The sequence below is a fragment of the Benincasa hispida genome, chromosome 1, assembly GCF_027475165.1.
Source record: "Benincasa hispida cultivar pf3 chromosome 1, pf3_genome.v1.1, whole genome shotgun sequence".
NCBI classification, from domain to species: Eukaryota; Viridiplantae; Streptophyta; class Magnoliopsida; order Cucurbitales; family Cucurbitaceae; genus Benincasa; species Benincasa hispida.
The window spans coordinates 24949427-24969011 of record NC_143478.1 but is presented as its reverse complement, the minus strand read 5'-3'; the positions used below and the strand labels follow the sequence as shown (position 1 = coordinate 24969011).

The window sequence follows — 19585 nt, the reverse complement described above, 5'->3', positions numbered from 1 at the left end:
AAGTTGTTATTGAATATATGAATTGTTTACTTTGTTTTAGAAATAAATCTGATAAACTAAAAGATTCATGGCTATTACATGAGTACTTGAACTTTATGTGGAGACATAAGAGTGGATCAGATTCAAGTAAACACTCTAAATGATCTATAGTATATGAATAAGATTGGTTGTCTTATTCTGGTAACACTATCGGATGCGGCCCACTTTGTAGTTATTAGAAGGAGTTGTAAAGTGCTACAGACGAAGTGATCCTTATTCGTACATGTAGTGACATGAGGAGTTGGGGCATCTTATGCAATGAGTTTGCGTAAGATCGGACCAAGAAATAAGTCACTCTTACTTATAATGTTGTTTATTGTTTAAGTCTAACTATTTCAAAACAATGACTGTTAGGTCTTTCAAGGATATATATTTTCATGATAATTTCCCCAAAATTGTGTTGATTACTTGCTTTAAATATTAATTTTATAGGTAAAACGGTCCCTGAGGCGTTTAGGAGTCATTAAGAGAAAATTGGGCCAAAAAGATTTTAAAAAAAAATAACCAAGAAAATCAACAAATTGAAGAGAATCGAGTAAATGCCAAAATACCATCGAGTATTTAGTTGAATACTATCATGTATAATCGAATAATGACCATCGAGTAATCAACTATCGAATCATCAAATATCATCAAATTCAATCGAGTAATTGAGCATCAAATATTGACCATCGTGTATCGAAGATCGAGTATGAAACAGAAAACTCACTTTTTAACTATAGAAAACTCGATGTTCTTTTTGACGCGATTCATCTCGTGCATGCGTCTTGCGCAACCAATCGTCAATAATGCGTCTCAACGCTATCCCTGTAACTATTAATAGATTTCTTTCATTTTTGTTGAATAGAAGAGGATAGTTTTCTTTCATTTTTATTGAAAAGGAGAGGAAGCGCGATTTCTATGGAGGCTGGAATTTATCTCTGTATCAATTAGTCTCTATGTTAATTTTGTGTCCTACCTAGGTTAGATTTTGATTTCTTTTTTTATTTGTAATCAATAACTTGTAATTTTTCATGAATTTGTCTATGTATTTATGAAGTAATTCAATATTGTTTATATTTCAAGAGTTCTTGCAAATTCTTTTGAGTTTTCTACTTTTCTTTATCATTAACAACCTGAATTTGAGCATTCTTGAATCTGATTTTAATTCTTGAAGCATGTTGAATGATCTATATCTCGACATGTTTAGCCTAGATGCTTGGTTTTGTCACATTCGCTCATAATTGAATATGTTGCTTTTAATGTGTTCGATAAAATGTCTAGCCAAGATCTCCAAGAGGCAATAGTAATTGTGTGTTCAACGGCTATCCTAGGACGCACTAATTATTAGATTTGGAGAAATTTTGGTTAATTGAGTAAGCTATCTTAACAATTAATCGACACAATTGAATCTTAGAACTTAATGCGCGTAGCTATCTTAACAATTAATCGACGCAATTGAATCCTGGAACTTAATGCGCGTGTTTTATCTTCAATATGACCGCTAAGGAACCCAATAGAGGTAGAAGCATGTAGATAGATTAGGGTTAGGGCTATCCTATCTTAATCGTTAATTAGGAGATCTATGGCACCAATCTTAATCGTAGGGAAGACCTTGTGGTGGTATTGAAGATAAAACACACGCATTAAGTTCTCATCCATAGGAAGGGAGATTGCAGCTGGAATTCGTGATTCAAGGGTATCTTCAAAGGTTAGTGTTGTGGTGGTGTCCTAATGCCTCGGGAGACTAATGTACAATACAAGATAAATACATGTACAATATACAATAAACTAGGGCATACCGCAGTATCATCTCCCACTTGCTCTAGACAAGATGTCGCATGTCCTACAGACCCAGAATCTCCAGGTGACCCTCAAACATTTTAGTCGTGAGAGTCTTTTTCAATGGATCAGCAACGTTGTGCTCCGATGCGATCTTCGTAACTATCACATCACCGTGATGCATAATCTCCCTGATCAAGTGGTATTTTCGCTCTATGTGCTTGCCCCGACGATGACTCCAAGGTTCCTTCGAATTTGCCACAGCCCCGCTGTTATCACAATAGAGAGTGATCGACAAATCCATATTTGGAACAACTTCCAAATCTATAAGGAATTTCCTCAGCCAAACAACCTCCTGAAAATGTCAAAACTAAAACCATATTAGTTTGTGTTTAATTGTTTATGCATGTGATGTATGTTATAATTAAATAAATCTTGTATGTGCATAAAGTATGCCATGTAGATTTAAAATCCCACCATAGGTAGCATGTTACATGCATTGAAAGTATGCTATAAAATGTTACAATATATAGTATGCATGTATAAGGTTTCAAATGTTTTAATATAAATGTTATATTAAATGTTGAATGCCTTTGATGTATGTTATAGATGCTTAGCATGTCTAAAATTTTGTAAGTTGTTATAAAATTGGGCTAGACATTTAAAATTCATAAAGATAAGTTACATGCTCACGTAGGTTAATCACCTGTTTAATAGTTAAAATAGGTCGACATCTTGTAAAATATGGTTACAAACTCAACCGGTATATAATTCTGTCTAAGGCTAGGGGTATTTAAGTTGACGTCTTCGAAACACCTCCTACCTGGGGATTATGGCCGAATAATTGAGTGTTGTTGATCGGTTTTATAAGTAATACGTGAGCGGTGAGAGGTTTTAAAACTGGTTTATCACCTAGACATCGTAGGTCAAATCCAAATATAAACGTTATACTTGGATAAAAACCTAGACTTAGGTTGTTTAATTAGCCAGAACAAACCTAAGTAAAGATATATCCAAACAAATGTTAGGACACTTCAGTAGAAGTTTAATAACATATACGATATGTTATTAGAACACTTCGGTGGGAATCTAAGAATGCTTAAGTGAGAGATTAATAATATATACGATATGCCATTCTTAGCTCTTATTTCCCTAAGAGTTCACAATCGAGATTCATGTTTCGTTTCGTGTCACCCTAGGAGTGAACTCCATTCAGAAAGTGAGTACATGAATCGAGATTATGGTGAATAGGGGAAGTTGTTCACAACAAAATCAAAAGTGTTATTTTTATTTTCATTCTCACGTCATAAGAGTTTCACACGGTGAGATTCATGCGACGCTTTGTGTCACCCTGGGAGTGACCTCTATTCGGAAAGTGTTTGCATGAGTCAATATCAAGGTGAATGATGAGAAGTTGTTCAATGTAAAATCAAATATACGATATATTGATTTCAACTCTCACGTCTCTAAAAAGTTCACACCGTGAGATTCATATGACGTTTTGTGTCACCCTGGGAGTGATCTCTATTCGGAAAGTGTTTGTATGGGTCAATATCAAGGTGAATAGGGGAAGTAGTTCATAGTAAGTGGTAAAGGATATATGTTAACGTGTCCTGCGGTCTCTACCGTTTGTTTGGACTGTGAGATTCCTATGTTGCGCCTTTTTGACATCTTTAAGTCGGCCTTGCTAGTCGTTTAACGACGGTTATCCCCTCGAAGGGTTGTAACATAGGATTCAGAACAACTCAAGCTTCAGAAATGGATAGAATTTCTTAGTTCATTTTCCAACCTTGATTTTCCAATTCGGTAGCATCGTTGGGGACAACCTCTGAGGTCTAAAAATGGAGGGTCGCACTTACAGGATTACTAAAATATTAGTAAGCTCTGACCAAAATCGGTAGCTAAATGACTATTGAAATATGAGTTATTCTGGAGATAGTATTTAGTCAAAAATGTCTTTCTTTAGTGAAGGAGTATTTGACTGCCCCTCGGTATCACTTATTCTAACTCACTATAGTATTGTTGTAAAAATAAATAAATTTTGGGTACATTATTACTTTTCTAAAACTTGATTGGATTTAAAAGCAATCTTCTAATAAAATTTGTTTATATTTTCAGAATAATGAGTTCTTTAGTACAACTATTGGCTTCTGATAAACTTATCGGGGATAACTATTCTACGTGGAAATGAACTTAAATAAAATATTAGTGATAGATGATTTGAGGTTCATTTTAACAAAAGAGTGTCCTCCCATTCCTAGCTTACATACAAACCAAAATATTCGAGATGCATACGATAGATGGATCGGGGGTAACAAGAAAGCCTGTGCCTATATTCTTGTCAGCATATCTGATGTATTGGCCAAGAAACATGAAAGCATGAGTACTGCCAGAGAGATCATGGAATCTCTACGTGGGATGTTTGGACAACCGTCCTTCTCCCTGAGGCATGATGCTATCAAATACGTTTACAACTGTCGTATGAAAGAAGGGGCCTCTGTTAGAGAACATGTCCTGGACATGATGGTCCATTTCAACGTGGCAAAAGTAAATGGTGTTGTCGTTGATGAGAAGAGTCAAGTTGGTTTATTCTTGAATTTCTTCCGAAAAGTTTCTTGTAGTTTTGTACCAACGCATTGATGAATAAAATAGAGTATAACTTGACTACGCTTCTCAATGAGCTACAGGCTTACCAAACCAAGATGAGGGCTAAAGGACTGAAATCAGAAGTAAATGTTACTACTACTGAGAAAAGAGAATCGTCCTCTAAGAAGCCTGATATTGCTTATTCTTAAAAGAATAAGTGTATTATGGTAAAGAAGAATAAGGGGAAAGGGAAGAAGAAACCTACTAGTAAAAAGGGCAAAGCAAATGCTGCAGATAAAGGAAAATGTTTCCACTGCAATGAAGAAGGGCACTGGAAAAGAAACTGCCCACGATAGCTTGCGGAGAAAAGAGCAAAGAAAGCAAGACAAGAAAACTAGTTCCTTGTAAACTCTAAGTTTTGAATAGGGGAGTATTTCTCATAACAACCAGTGGGAGATGCAGTTGCTGACAAAAGATAAACTTGTTTACTTTTATTACTGTAATGAAAGTTCTTTTATCTTTTGTAAAAAAAATATTGTATATAAACCTTTGTTATAAATGAAATGTTCATTATCAAAAGTTATATTTGTTCTACTATAAGGCAACTTCTGTTAAAATCAACCAAATTAAAAGTTATTTGCAAATATTTAGATATTTAAACGGCTACAAATGAATAAGGCAAAGAGTTTTTCAACTTAAGTAAAAAGTTTAGAACACTTGAAAGGTTCAAGGTGTATAAAACTTGTTAGGTAAAATAAATATGAAATACTTCGATTGGGTCAAAGTATAAATAGAGAGTTTGAGATTTTTAGAGCTATTTTGATAGAACATGAAATTCGGTGAAAACTCTCTACACCTAGTTACCTTAATTGTTTTTTAACATCATTCTAATTTTAAAGGTATTTTCTGAAACTCCATATGAAATGTGGAGAACTCGTAAAAGTTGTTTATGAGACGTAAAAGATGTTTACATAATTCAGAAATCTAGAGAATAGATCAGCACATATGTTGGTGTGGAGACCTTAAGTATTGGAATACCGTTCAAATAGCATGCCTATTTATAGGCAATCCAAAAGTAGTATATTTTTCCAAGAAAATGAAAATCAAGTGTTTATGTTGACAAATACCGTTCAAATAGCATGAGCAGCGGAATGATCGTTCCAAATTTCATTTGTATTTGAACATTAACAATTACAATCGAGAAATGAAAACATACAGGCTATGCACAATACGAAATTACAGTATGCTTTTAATATGATCAAAGGAAAGAATAACATACCTTTGAAAACTCATCTTCAACAACCTTGATCACGAACGCTCGAACAATCAGTAAGATTGCAAACTCGAATGCTCGAACACTACGACCACAACACAGCACGATCACAACAATTGCGAACACAACAAACTCCAAGATCATGAACACAGCGAACGACCTCCAAAAACCTCGAACAATGTCGAGTTGAATACGACACCACCACAATGGCTACCTTGGTATTCTTAGTGTGAGAATCCAGAAGTGTGGGCTCTGTGTGGACTTGGTTAGAGGAAGAGACCGAAGGAAGAACAATCATGTAAAGGATTGAGCTAGTGGGAGATGATAAGGTCTATCGTTTAGACGATGCCTAATTTTTTAGAAATGATATGCGATCGTTTAGCTAATAGGCCAGCTGAGTGAATTATCGTGTAGTGTCACTCCACGATCGTCTAGACTCTCTTCAGCTGTCATTTAGTGAATCTCATTCATTTGACAGTCACCGTGAGAACTTTCCGAGAATAGAAATCTCAATCAAAAACTAAATTTAGGAAAACATTTTTTCTTTTATCTCACGGTTATCATGAAACCACCAATAACGTCCCACTCAATTGGTTATTAGAGAAAAAAAAAAAGATAATTATCCAATAATTAATATTATTATAAATATATATGATAACAAACTTACCATAGTATATTTATAACCTATAGTTTTAATATTTCATCTCATGAAACATATAAACCGTAGTTTTTTTTTTATTATTATTTCATGGTACTTAATGTAAATCTCATTTACATTAATCCTCCACTTGATGTACCTCATACATCACACCGATCATATCATATATAATCGAATTACCTCTTGTCAATTTGAACATTTCAAATCAACACCAAGACCTGATTCTCAACTTGAATCCATTGAGCTACCAAGGGGACCTTATGAACATGTAGCTCGAAGCTCCAATGGTACGTGAATAACTGACTAAACTCTTTAGTCACGAGATTCACAATCTATTAACTGCCAGATACTCCACTAAAGATCGACAACTGGATTCTCCTTACTACATATATATTATGTGTTCGTATCAACTAATCAACAGTGCGATAACCCTTCACATATCGCTCGTAAGTACAGTTGGGCCAATAACCGTTATGCCCCTGTAGTTACATCTAACTTCTTAAGTACCACTGATCCCTCTAATGAACATAAGTCATAGTCCTCCTATGACTAAGTCCTCTCTTCCAAAGAGAAATTGTGGCCACTATGTTTAAGCCCCAGAATCAGCCCTTAAGGGAGCAATCTATCCACTTACCCCTGCTTCGGGGAAGGAGTGAATTCCATCTCATGTAACCGAGTTCCCAGCTTCTAAATCAGACAAGTCCCCAAAAAGGTAGACATGTTGAGTTGGAAATCTGGCCACTCTCACCCATACTAATTGATAACTTGTAAAAATACAAGTTATTTGTGCTGTTTTATTTAGATATTACGACAAAAAGAGAGGAAAGTTGCATCGATAGTATAAGAATTGGCTGAGAAATACGAAAATTAGGAAATATCGTAAACACATCCACTAACCCCATTGTGATGGCGAAATATAATGTTACAGTCTCTGTTTTACAGGAAATAGGTCACTGCATACGTTAATGGCTCGAAAACAAAATGTACAATGCATGCGTCAATCGATCGAGAATGAAGAAATGATCAACGTAATGACGACGCATGTGATGATCGATCATGGACTCTAGAGATCAACACATTTCAACTGCATGCGGTAATCAAAAAACAACACCGCATGCGGTGATCAATCGAAGATGTGAAGAGCAATGCATTCGCGGACGATTCTGACAAGTGTACAGCTTTTCGTTGTGCAATTCTGACAGATTGATCGTGGAGCATAGATGAATTTTCCATTACGCCATGGCAGGAATTATCAAAATTATACAGTGGGCCACAAATTCAAAGAGCCAAGGTCTTGTCTATAAATAGCTTCCTTGAATACAGGATCAGTGTCAAGAGGCTGGTCTGAAGAGACTTTACAGAGTAAATCCGGGAGAACTACGAGACAAGGCTGAAAAGTGAGTCTTCGAGCAAGGAATTCTTCTGATTCCCAAAGCTGAAGCTCTTTGCAAAAGCTCCATTCTACCGTGAAAGCAAGCCTGAGATGGAAGCTTTCCTCTCCACTACATCCATACGCCAGCTAGCACAAGTCTCCAATCAGGATCTGTGTCAAGACGTTGACACTCTTTCCGTATTTGTTTCTATTCTTTAATTCATCTTTTGTGTTCATCTTTTTTAATACCTCATTCACAATCATGTATCAAACGCATATATTTAGAATTCAATGTTATCATTTTCATCATTATCGTCTATCTGTCCCTTTCCATACATTTATCATCCATTTTCTCCATGATGTGTTCTTAACGCGATTGATGAACTTGCGATGTTTTTACTCTTTACTCATTCTCTTTCTGCCTCATTCATAAGACTTGCCATTGCATTCATAGATTCTTTTGTACAACTTCACAGCCGGTCCTCGACCCCCTGTATCATAGTAGTTTAGGAATTTACTTTATCAACGCATTTTACTTTCAGTGAAATTTATATTTCTACAAAACCAAAATTCTTTATTCTTTATTATAATCGGTCGCATATATCACATTAGTATCGCATTTAACGACAACAATCCCCGTGTTCGATCTCGAATCATTCTGAGAAACTTGCGTTGGAATTATACTTGGTTTCAGCGCAAGGAAACTTGTGACACGCACTACTTTATCGCACATTACAAGCATATCACTATCAACGCATATACTTAGAACGTAGTATCTCATAATATCTTTATCGAAAAGCACTTGAGCGCATATAGAGCACTTTCATTCATTCATTAGTGCAATAGTTGGGGACATGAACTTGCATTACATTCATATTCATCATTGTTCATATCCATAAAGATAAAGAATAACAATTTTTTTTAGTTACAAGTTTATGGCAACATGAGCTTGTATGATTCACCCGTCAGTAGTGTGCATAAGCGATACAAAACATACACAACATAACAAAAACATACATATTCGTATGCGCACAAGTTTATGGCACCGTTTCTGAGGATTGGTAACAGTTAGTGTTGAGTACTTTTGTGATATTTTGCAGGACAGATCTCTATTGTACCGTCTGTTTATTGCGAAGAGCAAGCTGATGGTTTATGAGTACTGGAACTGATCCAGAATTGGAAGCTGACCCAGAGATCGAGCATACTTTTCATGCAAGTGCACGCCAGAACAGAATCAGGCGAAGAAGAGTAAATATGGTTAACAACGAGAGGCCTGAAGGAAATTAGGGGGCGAATCGGCCAACACAAGATCCTGTCTTTTTTGCTGCTGATCGCAATATTCCCATGAGAAACTATGCGGCGTCGAATCTTTACGACTTTTCGCCCGAAATTTCACGACCAATGGTTGAAGAGAATGCACGATTTGAAATAAAGCCAGACATGCTCTAGATGATACAAAACGCGGGGCAATTCGGAGGTCTACAAGGTGAAGACCCGCACGCCCATCTGACCAACTTTATGAAGATGTGCAACACTTTCTCCATCCCTGGCGTCACCCCTGAAGGGATTAGACTTTACCTCTTCTCGTACACACTGAGGGATGAGGCAAAAAGGTGGGCTCATTTTTTGGAGCCAAATGAAATCACGTCATGGGACTAGTTGGTGGAACAGTTCATGAAGAAATTCTTCCCTTCAGCCATCAACGCAAGGAGACGAAAGGATGTGCTAAATTTCGAGTGGATAACGAGACTCTAAGAACCACCTAGGTGCGTTTCAGAAGATTAGTGAAGAATTGTCTGCATATCGGGATTCCCGATTGTGTTCTGATGGAAGCTTTTTATAACAGCCTGAATCGATCAATGCAAGCCATTGCTGACGCCTCTGCAGCAAGAGGATCTATGGATAAGACCTACATGGAAGCCAAGGTCATCCTTGATCGCATTTTGCGAAACACGAATGATTGGGTGGATGACGGGTATAGGTGAAGAGGCCCCAAGAGAAGAAGAACTGAAAACGCCATTGTACCAGCAGATACAATGACAACCTTGGCCGCATAAATGGCCGCGGTGACCTCTTTCCTTCAAACGATGGTAATTAACCAAGGTGCCCTTTCTCAAAGTTCAGCGCAAGTGGCCGCAATAAGTTGTGTCCAATGCGAAGGGGGCCATGCTGTAGAGATGTGCCCATCAAACCCGCAATCAGTGTTTGCTATCCAAAACAACCCTTACAGCAACACTTACAATCCAAGTTGGCAGAATCATCCTACCTTTGGTTGGGGAGGTAACACTGACCAAAGAGGCCAGAGGAATCATCAGAACAACAATTTGGGGAATCAAGGAAATCCTCCATCTTTTCACCAGAATCAGAATCAGAGTCATCAAAGGCAACCACATAACCAATCGTCCACTTCCAACACCTCTGTAAATTCATCATCATTGGAGTCCTTGCTGAAACAATACATTGAGAAAAATGACGCAGTCATGTAGTCACAGGCGTCTTCAATAAGGAACTTGGAGATCCATGTCGGACAATTGGCAGCCAAGCTTCGCAACAGAACACCGGGAACGCTGCCAAGTAATTCAGAAGCCCCGGGATCTCATTGGAAGGAACAATGTCCTTGATGACATTGTGCAGTCAAGCTTGACCGCCTGCGGGGATGCGGATTGCGGTAATCGAGAAGAATTTGTCTTTCAATCAGCATCCCTAAAATCTATGTTTACTGCTTTCGTTAATGCTTTCTTTACAGCTTTCCTTTACTGTTTTCTGCATTGCATTATTTACTACTTACTAAAATTAGCCTTTACCGCTTTATGAATTTACTGTCAATTTAATTCAATTGTGTTATTTTCATGCCTTGTTCAATTTACTTACTTTTCTGCTGTAGTTTGTGTTGTTCTTAAATCTCTGTGAATGACTGACTAAAAAGAAAATGAACATCGTAAAGTCTTAATAGACTTGCGTTGTTGATGAATTAAAAATATGAAAAAAAATAATAATAAAATAATAATAAAATAATAATATAATAATAATGATAATAAACTTTAAACATCCGGTATGCATTGCGATGACGTGTGTATCTTGTGCTGATAAGATACACTTTGCGTCCATCTTAAAAAAATGCATTGCGCTGAGGGGTGTGTTGCGCGCGTATGTATTCTGCGCCTGTCCTTAGCGAAAACGCATTATGTTGAGGTAGTGTTGTGCCAATAGAAATACCGTGCACTCGTCCTCCAAAACTGCGCTGAGTTGAGGGGTGTGTTGCGCTAATGCATGCGTTGTTGTCCGTCCTCCACAAATATGCATTTGCGGTAACGGATGCATTGCGTTAATCTTTAACCTTGCGCCTGTCCGAATAAAATACAAAAGATAAATTATTTTTGCAAGAGAGTAGTCTAATCGTTTAGGTTTCCAAGGAAATGATGACTTAACAGATGAAAGGACGTCCTTTTCTGCTAATTCATAAATGCGAGGAGCGCGACGGACAGGCTTTTTGAGTATCTCGAAGCCTGCCACGCAGAATTTGCGTTGGGCCCATCAAGGCCCAACCTATAAATTCTCTCCTTCTTCGTCTGAGAAAGTTTATTTGAATCTCAAGCAAAAAGAAACCCTAAGCAAATTCTCTGCATACCAAACCTTCGGAATTTCTTCCTAAGTCCCAAAGAAATTTTCCAACTCTTCCACTCACCAAAACCATGGACGAGCAATCTTCACATTCATCTTCCCTACCTTTATCACCTTCCCCAACCCAAGTCACCGTAAGGGAGGCGGCATTCCTCGCAGCAAGCCGCCGCCTCACTGGCCAACCGAAGCCTATCCAAAGAATCGCCGAAAAGCCTCAGCGAATACCTGCTATAGCCAAACCCTCCCAATCCGAGAGGGGCCGAGCACGGAGAGTGCCCCACTCCCAGCACTGTCATCAGAAAGTGAGAAGAAAAGAAAAGATGACAAAGAAGTATTTGGGAGTATCCTGAGCAACATGGAGAAAAAAGGAGGGCTACCCGAAGCCGGAGTTGTTAATCATCCCTTGTCTTCGAAGGAGGAGATGGTAGAAGCTTCGCGGAGAAGCACCCTAGCCATTGCGGATCCTAAGGAAACTGTTCAAATAGAATCCTATGCGGGACCCATCAGAGTTTCTTTGGAGAAGGTGGAAGTGAAAAAGCTGCCGGAAACGACTGAAGGGAAAAAGAAAAGAAAAGGCAAAGGCAAGCAGGAAGAAGGAGATGAAAAGGCCCGACCAAAGAAGAAGAATAAAGAAAAGAAGTCGAGTGAGAAGAGAGAGCGCAGGCGAGAAGAGAAGCGCCTGAAGAAGGAAGAAAAGAGGAAGAGGATGGAAAGCTCAGATGTCGACGGAGAATCCACCACCGCAAGGGTGGAAGAGGGGGTGTCACCACAAGAAAAAGAATCAGCGCAACCTCAAGAGGCATCAACGTATATCAGAACGGTTGCGACTGAAGACCGAGAGGATTCAGACATTACCCCTCTAATACGGCGTCACAAGGGTCAACAAGTGCCCACAATTTTGGCAAAGTCTAGCAGAAGATAAGAAAATGAGAAAAAAAGAAGAAGAGCAAAAACAAGAAAAGATGTTACGTGCGCGCCAAATCATCGCATCTGGCGATTTGGCAAGAAAACTCCACGATGAGGAAGTACGCCGTAACAACGAAATTTCAGCAGAAGAAGAAAGAAAAAGGCTCGAGGATGAGCAGTGCATATTGCTGGCCTCAGAGCAATTTGAAAAAGCAAATGTGCAGCGTATTAGAGAGACTAAAAGAAAAAAAGTTGTGGAGTGGAAAAAGGAAGAAGAAGATCAATGCAAGGAACGGGAATGCAAACAGATACAAAAGTCCCACCTTGTGTTGGCTCAAGATAAGGGCAAAGCAAAAGTTGGAAGCAGTGAGCCTGCGTTGACCAAAAGACGTCCATCAACGAAGAAGGAAAATGATGACATGATGATGGAGATGGGGTTCTTTCCCACGTCAATGCCACTACCTGATTTAATTACAAGTGTTGTACTGGAGCAAGGTTGGGAGACATTCTGCCAATGCCCATCCGTCATAATTCCAATGGTAGTGAGAGGTTTTTAGAATGGACGGCTTCATGGCACTAAAGATGCGGTGATCGTGAAAGGGTGGACAGTGCCATTCAGCGGAAGGGACATCAACGAATTATATAAAATGAAGGACATCCCGGATGCGTCGGGTAACAAAATTATTGATGATCCCGAAGAAGAACAAATAGAGGATGCGCTGAGAACATTAACGCAACCGGGCACTCAGTGGTCGGTATCTTTGAAAGGCATTAAGTCCCTTGCGTTCAACAAACTGCTTCCTGAAGCACGTCTTTGGGTTTACTTGTGAAAAGGTGACTCATCCCTATATCGCATGACAAAACAGTTTCAAAGGATCGAGTACTGGCCGCATATTGCATAGCGCACGGTATTCCGATTGACGTGGGCCAACTGATTGCAAAGAAAATTCGAGGTTTTGTAGGGCGTGTGAGAGGCCAGTATTTCTTTCCTTGGATGATTTCAAGCTTATACCTCTCTATGGGTGTAGGTATTGAAGAGGAGTCAATGCCAGAAGTCCACGGTCTCATCAACACAAAGATCTTGAGAATGCTTCTCAAGGACTCTCTTCACTACCCGGAGCTTCCACTCAAACGACCCCTTATCAATCTGAATGCGTCGCAACAGCCCAAGCCAAAGAAGCAGTGCAAAGATGACAAAGGCAAGGAAAAAGTCCAAGAGCAATCTACGCAAGACCAATTACCCTTGAACCCCTTACCTTTCATTATTCGCCCTCCAAGCCCACCTATGGAACCCCTTTCCCCACTTCTGGGACACTTTACCAATCTTCTCTTCGCTCCCGATTCAACCAACACATCCCCAGCAGCATCTTCCCCCCATCCATCTCCACCGCATTTTTCACCTCCATCGCTGCATGTTGACGACCCACACGGTTTGAGTGAAGGCACTTCCGCTCAACCTCAAACCGTTGATGGTGAAACATCGCAGGTGCATCCCACCACCGCAACCCTTGCTGCTGACCTAGCAGAGATGCGTTCTCTTCTCTCTCATCAACAAGATTTCTTCTACCAAAGAATAACGAAGTTACAAGAGAGCCATGCAAAGGTGCAATGCAGTATTGCGATGAAGCGCCAGGTGTTGATCAATATTCAATGCAATATTTTCACTATCCACTTGAACCAGAGACAAATGGCGGAGCACAACCATGAATACTTTAACTTTTTGACAGCCTATTTACATGGTCCCATGGTGCCTCCCATTTACAGCAACCTCTGCATTTTGAAGAAGCTCCTCGAGTTCCTCCACAAAATCCTCCTCTAGAGCCCCCGTCGCAACTCTAAATTTGGGGGTGTGCCACCTTCTAAAAAAATCTGCAATTTTTCGTTTGCGGCCATTCTTTTATTCATTCAATATTTTTTTTATGTTTAGAAGCTATACCTTGATTTTTTATACATGCTTAAATTTTGTGTTGCGATGATTATACTTCTTTGTATACTTAGTTAATTTTAATACAATTGAGTACTATTCTTTCCATATGCGTTAACCTCTTTACTTATCATCCTTTGTCAAATATTGCGATATTCCTTGTCTTTTATTTTGCGTTATTAATTGGGCTGCCATGATGAGTAATATGCATACCCTTAGCAATATTTCTTATACTTTGCACTTTCTGACTAACACTTAGATAATTTATAACAATAGCACTGCTTTACCTTTTCTATTTTAAGACTCTGCTCAAACCTTCTTTTCAAAATTTTGACTAAGTGTTTTGTCTTTTCTGTCCAAAACAACGCAATGAGGACCTTGCGCATCTCTAAATTTAGGGGTGGGGAAGGTCTGAGCAAATGCGGTCATTATTAGGAAAATGCGTTCATTATATCAACAAAAAAAAAATCATAAAAACTCAAATGTCAGCGCAAGGAAAAATCCCAACCTGATAAGAGTTAAGTCGTGAAAGAAACTTGTTCGTAGTTGGATATTCGCATGTCACCCATGGGAGCAAGTCAAAACGAAGGTAGGTTTGCAGGATCGACGTAATATGAAAAGAGAAAATAAGAATAGAAGAGACAACTCCTTTGACCAGCAAAAGTAAAACTTGGTTGAAAATCAAGAGTTGAAGTTGAGATTGGTACACAACCGTAGTTGGATGCTCGTATGACACCTGTGGGAGCAAGCCAAACCGAAGGGTGTAACCATGATCAACAGTCTCTAATAAAATGACGCAAACCAGGTCACCACATAAACACACACCTAGTTGTTTTTACAAGAAGAACACACTTTTCTCAAAACAAGAAGAGAATCTTTGGGTAGAGATTTGTTGTAGAAAAGAATAAAGTAGAGCATGTTGATGAATTTTTAAAGGATAGAAGGAAATTGCATTGTTAAGTAATGTTGTAGAGGTGGATCATTCAGAGCAGCCAATCGACGCAAAGTTAGGATAGGAATTGAGCGAAATTGCCTTAGTTGAAGATATGCTTAAGGACAAGCATATATCTAAATTTGGGGGTGTGATAACTTGTAGAAATACAAGTTATTTGTGCTGTTTTATTTAGATATTGCGACAAAAAAAGAGGAAAGTTGCGTCGATAGTATAAGAATTGGCTGAGAAATATGAAAATTATGAAATGTCGTAAACGCATCCATTAACCCCATTGCGATGACGAAATAGAATGTATCAGTCTCTATTTTGCAGGAAATAAGTCACCATATGTGTTAATGGCTCGAAGATAAAATGTACAACGTATCTACATCGCATGCGCCAATCGATCAAGAACGAAGAAATGATCAATGCAATGACGGCGCATGCGACGATTGATCATGGACTCTAGAGATCAACACATTTCAACCGCATGCGGTAATCAAAAAACAACACCGCATGCGGCGATCGATCGAAGATGTGAAGAGTAACGTATTCGCGGACGATTCTGACAAGTGTACAACTTTCCGTTGTGCAATTCTGACAGATTGATCGTGGAGCAGAGAGGAATTTTCCATTATGCCATAGCAGGAATTATCAGAATTATACAGTGGGACCAAATTCAAAGAGCCAAGGTCTTGTCTATAAATAGCTTCCTTGAATACGGGATCGGTGTCCAGAGGCTGGTCTGAAGAGACTTTATAGAGTAAATCCAGGAGAACTGCGAGACAAGGCTGAAAAGTGAGCCTCCGAGCAAGGAATTCTTCCGATTCCCAAAGCTGAAGCTTTGTGCAAAAGGTCAATTCTACCGAGAAAGCAAGCCTGAGAGGGAAGCTTTCCTTTCCACTACATCCATACGCCGGCAAGCACAAGTCTCCGATTGGGATATGTGTCGAGACGTTGACACTCTTTCCGTATTTGTTTCTATTCTTTAATTCATCTTTTGTGTTCATCTTCTTTAATCCCTCATTCACAATCATGTATCAAACGCTTATATTTAGAATTAAATGTTATCATCGTCATCATTATCATCTCTTTGTCCCTTTTCATACATTTATCGTCCATTTTCTCCATGATGTGTTCTTAATCCCTTGGGTAAAAAGGGAGAATTAAGCAAGTGAGTTAATCTGTGTTAAGGTAATCAATTAAGTTTAGCTAAAGCATGCTCGACGACATCTTCACCTGTGAGAGCAGAAGTGAAGATGTTATTCTGCCTATCGAGAGAAGGTTGGAAGAATGCGTTAACTAAAGCGAGAAGTATTTTCATAGATGGAAACAACTTTGCGTTCATTACGTTCGTCTCTGTTTCACCATAGACGTATGGGAACGCGGCCGATCACTGAAAGGTGTATGCCAAGGGAAAGTGAAACCTTAGTTGCGTCCTTAACGCAATTGATGAACTTGCGATATTTTTACTCTTTACTCATTCTCTTTCTGCCTCATTCATAAGACTTTCCATCGCATTCATAGATTCTTTTGTACAACTTCACAGCTGGTCCTCGACCCATTGTATCATAGTAGTTTAGGAATTTACTTTATCAACGCATTTTACTTTCAGCGCAATTTATATTTATGCAAAACCAAAATTCTTTATTCTTTATTATAACTTGTCGCATATATCACATTAGTATCGCATTTAACGACAACAATCCCCGTGTTCGACCTCGGATCATTCTGAGAAACTTGCACTGGAATTATACTTGGTTTCAGCGCAAGGAAACTTGTGACACGCACTACTTCATTGCATACTACGAGCATATCACTATCAACACATACACTTAGAATGTAGTATCGCATAATATCTTTATCGCAAAGCACTTGAGCGCATATAGAGCATTTTCATTCATTCATTAGCGCAATAGTTGGGGGTATGAACTTGCATTACATTCATATTCATCATTGTCCATATCCATAAAGATAAAGAATAACAATTTTTTTTTCGTTACAAGTTTATGGCAACATGAGCTTGTATGATTCATCTGTCAGTAGTGTGCATAAGCGATACAAAACATACACAGCATAACAAAAACATACATATTCGTATCCGCACACTAATCAAAGGACTGCTCTCAAAGGCAAGAGTTCCCAAAACACTCAGGATTGAGGTCATGTCACCTATGGTCGTTTAGGTGAGATGTAAGTCTCTAGTATCAACGGTGTTATATACAGAGACGAATCATCTCGTGGTCTGGTCTTATACAAACTCTTTGTATAGGACACCTCCGCTAGCATGTCACCACATGAATGGTCAGGATCTACCATCTATAGTAGTTCACAACACTTGCAAACCTCTACAAAGTCAGTCGTATTCGTAGTGTCACAAGGATCAGGTATCCTTAATCCTTATACTACAAGCCTATTTAGGTTATCACTTAAGGCATGATCCACTTGTATATCTCATATACATGCTTAAGTTTACATATGATAACCATGGAGCTTTGTTTATTCGATATGAGTAAATGCTAGATAAAATAAATCTTATTTTATTCATAACAATGTGTATAAATTACAAACTACGAGACTCCGGGAGAATTAAGACACCAATTCCAATAGAAACCCTCCTTTTATTTTATGAGCATATTGTTTTGGAGCCAAAATTAATGAATTAGAATGCTTACGATCCTGTTTTTGCTTCCGCTGCTTACTTCCCGAATCCAACACTATGGACTTCAAACTATTCCTAATGCGGAGGATAGCCACCAATACCAAGCAAAAAACTTAGATGCACTGACTATCCTAAAACTTTGACCCCACAAGCTATACGCCTTTACCAATACTAGCCACAAGGACCCATAGCGAACCAAAACAAGCCACAATAGCTTAATGACAACAATAACATCCCGAGAAAGAATATGACGGATGCCAAGACCACTTTCATTACACAAGCTCAACATCGGATTAAGCAGCCCTAGCCCCACCAACACTTTCCAACTCCTCTCACCAAATATAGGAGCGAAGTAAGCAATCAAAGTCCTGAACAACTTTAATAGGCAAAACAGACACAGTGACTCCATAAACTCAAAAGCTTTAATAACATAACGAATAAGTTGTAGTCGACTAGCATAAAATGGAGTCTTAGTTGTAAGACCTACTTTTCAACTTTTTATCATTTGATTACAATTGGCATATTGGTTACTTGGTTTTGAAATATTTTTGTGGAAGACAAGTTTGAATGAAAAATTGTAAAGAAAAATAATATTAACGAATAGGAAATAAGTAGCAGCCACAAATATTATGGGATAAGGAAGGGAAGTTTTTTTTTTTTTTTTTTTTTTTAAAAAAAAAAAAAAAAAGAAAAGAAAAGAAGAAGATATTTGGTTGGTAACAAGCAGGAGTTGGAGTTGGAGGCGGTGGAAACAATGTTTTTCTTTTATATATATACTTATGCCAAGAGGTGGTTGGGTCGGTGAAAGAAAGAAAAAAAACAGAGGAAAAAAGGGAGTCTCAACGAGAGGGAGCTGTAGATCGGAAAAAAAAGAAGAAGCTGAAGGAGAAGAACTAAAACATTTTGTGTGAGCGAAAGGAAGAAGAAAAAGGGGATGACAACAGAAATTCCAAAATTTTGAGAAGTTCTTGCTATTTGGTGAGTTTCTCTCAAGTTTCTGTCTTGGAATTAAGGAATGGACTAAATTTCTTTAAGTTACCTCTATTTTTATGATCATAACAGTTGTAGGAGAGGGTTAAGAGTGAGGAAATTCAGTAGGAAATGAGGCACGATAGGAGTTGGAAATTTTGACAGCAGCTTGAATTTGGGGAAATTGACGATGATAGTAGCTGGATTTTTGTATTTTGAAGAAAATTGGTTGATGCTTTTAAGCGGAATAAACTCGAGATTCGTCTTGGTAAGTTGGAAGAAATGGGCATGGTTTGGCTGCAAATAAGATCAAAATTGCTCAAAGGAATTGGGAAAACAGTGTAGAGATTTATTTGATGTTTTTTTTTTAACAAGGGACATATAATTACTGTTTTTGGGCTAATATGGGGTTGAGATTTACCAATTCATTGAGAGAATTTGTTGATTCAACATGTGGACATTGTTACGCTAAAAAATAACTCAAGGTAGCAACAAAAGCATGAAAACAATATTGAAATATCTTGGTGTCACAAGTCTGCATTACGATTAAAATTCTGCTATCAAATTTTACTGTTGTTTTTGCTTTATAGCTGTCGATTTCCCAATTTCTCACTTGGTAAATCTTGTTACAACCTTGTATTTCACAAATCCTTTTCACTCTTAATGTCTTGGGATAGTTTCTTGTTGGGATTGGATTTCAATTGTCTTAAAGTGGGGGATAAGAAGAAGTTAAGTTTGTTAAGGCAACCCATTAAGTGAAAATTTCTTTTCCATTGTAAAGGCTCAAAGCCCAAATAAAAAAGGGCTTTCTTTCATGTATTTTTTGATTGAATATTCTTCTTCTAGAAATCCTATATTCCCGTTGCCATAGTTTAATATT

The 19585-nt window shown here is 38.2% G+C and overlaps 1 long non-coding RNA gene across 1 annotated transcript; it reads left to right on the top strand.

Annotated features, from left to right (window-relative positions):
- The first annotated feature begins 18474 nt into the window (after window positions 1–18474).
- Window positions 18475–19224, top strand: LOC120087977 (uncharacterized). The gene is made up of 2 exons (XR_005484760.2): window positions 18475–18714; window positions 18799–19224. It is a non-coding gene; the product is annotated as an uncharacterized LOC120087977 (long non-coding RNA).
- The last annotated feature ends 361 nt before the right edge of the window (window positions 19225–19585 follow it).